A 5,618-nucleotide genomic window follows, 5' to 3' on the forward strand; every position below is an offset into this window, starting at 1 on the left:
TTTAGCTTCTACAAATAAATATTTTTTTTTGAAATATCTAACTAATATTATATTATTAAATATTTTTAAAGAAAATAATAACTTTTTCTAAATTCATAGAAGGAAAATCCATTCCATCATATTGACTAATTACTTAAATAGATTAGCTTTCATTATATATAATATTCCTCCAACTATTGCATGTGTAAACAAGAGGAGAACAAATATTTGAATAGTCCAAAAAGATACTTATAGCAAAGCATTTTCTTGAAATTGTCAATCTAAAGATATAATTACCCATTTAGAATTGGCTATTAGGAAGATTTAATAAAATAGGGTTTTCAACATTATCCTAAATTTTCATTTAAAATAACTAAATGTCTCTATATGATAGAGAATTAAGTTAGAGGATTAACACAACTAAAAATAATTATGACATGAATTCACATGTCATTGTAAAATATGAAAGAATGAGGGGCCATGATTAATATCATGCAAGAAAAAAACTAATGAGTCAATAAATGTACTTGATTTATTTTTAAAATATATTATGAGTAAAACTGATATAAAGGAATACAATTTCTAGTATTATCTATAGAACTTTGTTTTATTACATTTAAAGTATTTTATGGGAAATAATGAGACAAATGAAATTTAATTCAAAGTATGATTGACAAATTGATAAGTAGATAAAAAAATTTGAAAATAATCTATTTGAATTATGATATTTCTAGAGGATCAAATAACAATATATTGAGATGTTACATCAATGTGGATGCATTTTCCATATACTATAGAGAGCAAGAAGAAAATGATAGAAAATTTAAGGAAGTGTATGAAAGTAACCTAATAAATTTATCATAAAATGAAGGAAAATTAGAAATAGGTATGAGAGAATTTGTAGATCATATGGAGATGTTACAAGACAAGGTAACAAATTCTATAGAAAATGTATATTAGAATAATTCAAAGTACAATTTTAACATTCTACATAAGGAATATTAAATTGTAAATGTCATGACAATAAATTTGGTAAGATAAATATGTCCATTGGGCACTAATAATAACTGTAAGATGATGAAGTTCAATTGTGGTAATTCTAATGGGTAGAGTTACATTTAGCTTATTTTTTGTTATTAGTATCTAATATTATAAATTTATTTGAAGCTCATGAAGTTGAATGGAAAATTAAGGTACAAAAATAAATTACATGTGGGAACAAGAAACTAATCAAAAGCAAGGATGGAGTAGAAAATATAAATGAGAATAATACAAGTAATAAAAATAATCAAATTATCTAGTAATATTGGAGGGAAATATAATTGAAATCTAAATATAAATATGTATATAGGTAAGGTAGACACCTATTGTTTCGTTTTATCCAACTTAAAGTGAGGACTAGCTTTTTAGTTTTTAGAGGCCTAATGGAAGAGTATCTAGAGTGTCAAAAAAATCTTGTATCATCTCAAGTAACTAGTTTATGTTTGTTTTATTTTTTGTGTATATAGGAGTATAAATTTCATTAATCTCAAAGAATAACATTTGATTATATTTAAAACAAATGTTTCAAAATATTAAGTTATCAGTGCCAAAATAATATTATTATTTTGTAATAATTTCTGTATGTTATTTACTAGGTCCATTAATTCTTGCACACTACATACTCTATCATGCAATATCATTTCCAAATATTTCAAATATTAGTCAATGTGCCATGACTTGTTAAATTCCCTAAAGAGGACCTAATAAAATTGTGTGTCAAACATTTTGAACTTCTAATATTATTTGAAGACATAATTAGACTTATTAACCTTAGGGAGGTTTTTCATTAGTCTTTTATTTAATTATAATAATTGTAACATGTGTACTACAATAAAAGTTACTCATCTTTACTTGCTTCAATTTTGTACAAAAGAGTCATTTTACATCTCAAATTAACTAGAAATGAAAGAGGGTTATATTAGAATCAACTCAGATTTAATAGTATAATAAGAACATAAAAGTTATGAGAATTCATATTATTGAATAGTAGTTCAAGATATTGTAATCAATTGGAGTTTAGAAGAGATCGATGTTTTTATATTGTAATTCTTGTAGTAACAACTTATTATTTAGGAATTCATGTGTGGAGTAATACCGCGCACGCGCGCACACATACACACACATATCTTATAGTTATCATGATACAAGAATATAGAAATCTATCATGATCCTTCTTTTTTAATTTAATACTACTTGATTCTTTATAATGACTAATAAACACAGTAAAAAATTCTATTGAACTTTGTACTATTCCAAATGAACTAATTTGATTTTTAAAAGTGATCTATATCATATACAGATAATAATATAATTAATTTTTTTTATCAACCACCTCTTTCTACAATATTATTTAGAAGTAATTGCCTATACTTAATTAGAATAATAAAAAAGTAACAAACTAACATGCATCAACCCTTTAATCATAATACATTTTTAAATCATCCTCATGTTCTAAACGTTTTCTCAATTGTATTTAAGATTATTAATTTATACAAAAGCAGAAATTAATTTTTAAAAGCATACATTTTTATATGTAACTAAAATATATTTTAAGACTAAAATCTTATTTATTTTGTTCCCTCCTATTTTCACGATGTTTTATTTTAAATTTGTAAATTATAACCATAAATGAACGATAATTGCTTTTTCTACTCTGTTATTAAAATATTTATTTTATAGACTAAAGACTATTCGAATTTTTATTAATGTTTCACAAATATGTCATAAGTGGGAAAAATCGAGGTTAGACTTGAAGGTAGCTTAAGCCTTGAAGCAAATTTAGCAATGACATTTTTGTTGATTAGCATTGTAGATTGTTTTTCAAGTTTTGTTAGAAGACTACGTTGGAAAAATACGATGGTTAAAAAGTCATTGTGGGGGCAATGTACGCCGACACTGCGTTTACTGGTCAAGAAATGTTTTAAATCATATTGCAAGAATGCATAATTTTCACTGACGTAGATTTTACTGGTCAAGAAATGTTTTTAATCATATTGCAAGAATGCATAATTTTCGGTGACGTAGATTTTACTAGTTAAGAAATGTTTTAAATCATATTGCAAGAATGCATAATTTTCACTGACGTAGATTTTACTGGTCAAGAAATGTTTTTAATCATATTGCAAGAATGCATAATTTTCACTGACGTAGATCATACTGACAATCCTGCGTCACTTGATGACGTGTGCAATGTGTCACCCTCGTGTTTCATGCCAGCTTTCTGTGTTTGTTCTTCGATATTTCGGGGAAGTAATAATCAGACGTTCACATTGTAAAGTGAGGTCTCTCAAATAGAAGATAGTATGCGTTGGCAACAAATGTGTCTTCCGTGTTTGGCTGTCTCTCCTTTGTCTTTCAATGGGCGACCTAGTGTCTTGCATTCTATTACAACGCTTCCAAGAAGAGAAGAATATTATATCATAGTTTGTGTTTACTATAGTTATTAATAAATAAATAATGGCAGATTTAGTAAATGTTAGTTATGTAACGGTCACTCAATTTAGGAAGTTTTATATAGAAGATGATGACTTTTACAACTATTACAAGACCATTCAAATGAATCTATTGAATATTAATTTTTAGCTCCTGATACTGATGCATTGGTTTGATGCTCTTTATCAATTTTAATTGTTCAATCGACATTAAGAAAAATTTTCAACATTTTTCTAGTGCCAAAATTTATATATATTTAATTGGTTTAACCAAAAATTTATTTATCTATCTTTTAATTGATTAATATTGATTAGGGAGAAAAATCAAATTTCTATACATTAAATTAATAAATTTTCTAACCTTTAAACATTAGTCCATAAAAACTCAAGAAACTTTACATTTTCTCGAAGCTTTAGTAGTCACCATAGAGCTTCTCATAATCTTTGGAATCCACTACGGTTTAGGAAGTTGGTATTAAACCTTGCCATGGAAGCTGCATCCATTTTAGAAGCTTTGGATTTTCTCGGCATTTTTTTTTCCCCTTTGGGCTGTAGAACTACAATTTGAACAATTTTTTTGTATGAGAAAAAACTTTAAGGATCTTTTACAGGTAAATTTTTTATTAGATCCGTGATAATGAAAGGTGAGTCTTTGTTGTTTAATGTTTAATGTGATTCACCCATTTTCATTTTCAATTTGTTTGTTCATATTATTAACCTTCTGGATGGTTCTCTTTTTGATATACTATGTCTTTTAAAATTTGATTATTTTCCCTGTAATATCCCTTGTAATTCTGATTTTAGTTTTATGATTTCTTAAGCTGAGAATTTTGTCAAACAATTTGCACGCAAGGGATATATTGTAGATCTAAATTTTGACATCTTTCTAAATGCCAAACTTTAATAAATATGCTTGCAAAGAACTCCAAAACATCTAACAATGAAGATGACAATATTTTTGTATTTCTTTGAAACATATAACACTAGTTACAAATGAGAAAATATGCATCTAGAACAATATGACATTAGGACAACAAATTCTGATTCAAAACTCTAATATAAATCAGATTGCAAATGATTTATAAATTCTTAAACATGCCCTAAGATATTCAAATCTATCCTCCATGCAATACAAAATGAAATGGATAGGAACCTAGAAACTGCTCCATAAATATGGATTTTACTATAGCAAATCATTGTAGTAGTGGGGACACTATAGAAATATATATCTTATTCCTTCAATTGTACTCCACAATCTAGCCCTAGGCCACAAATTCGGCATGATGAAAAGACTAATATGTCTACTCCAATAGTTGCAACCCTTTGGAAGATCTTTCACCAATATGCTCGAATAGAACACCTGTATGATGTCTTCCCAATACCAAATTGACCAGGTATTTCACCAACTCAAATGGAGGCACACAAAAGAACTTCGTTCTATAGTGAAAAATGTTGAAATCCTTTCTCAAAGCTCAAAGAAATCAAATAAAAAAATAGTGGATGCCTAGTAATGAAGCTCTTGCCTCTATTTATATTTTTACTTTACCCTTCTAGAAGGAAATAAAATATTATTTAATTGCACTCTCTAGAAGCTTCCCGCTTTCCAATACAATAATTAGTTGTGTTTTTAGAAAATTAAATTAATTAAATATAAAGTGACCTTTAGATTTATTTATTTTAATTTGATTTATTTCTCTACTTAGCCTTTAGAGAATGAGAAGGTAAGAACTCCATTGAGGGCCTAAAAGATGGGGGACATTACAGTCTATCCTCCTTTAAATCAATGTTAGGGTCTGGCACCAATACCAATTTTCCCTCATCATCCAAGGGAGGAAGCACTACAAAAGGAACAATATGGTGTCCTAACACTTTTTTGAGACATGATACATGAAAAATATTATGAATGTTTCTTTCTACAGATAAATCCAACTCATAAGCCTCCTCTCCAACTCTCTTGATCAACTTAAAAAGCCCATAATAACATGGCTTAAGTTTCTTGGAACCACTCTTTTTGAGAGTGGACTAGTGGTAAGGCTACAACATCAAATATACCATATCCCCTACCTCAAAATCCCACTTAGTCCTCTTTTGATCACCATACTATTGCTTCTTCTAATTCTATGCCTTACTGATATTCTCCTTAAGAGCCTTTATAATGTCCTCATT

The sequence above is a fragment of the Cupressus sempervirens genome, chromosome 8 (genome assembly GCF_028749045.1).
Source record: "Cupressus sempervirens isolate cs-2001-9-10 chromosome 8, ASM2874904v1, whole genome shotgun sequence".
Lineage (NCBI taxonomy): Eukaryota > Viridiplantae > Streptophyta > Pinopsida > Cupressales > Cupressaceae > Cupressus > Cupressus sempervirens.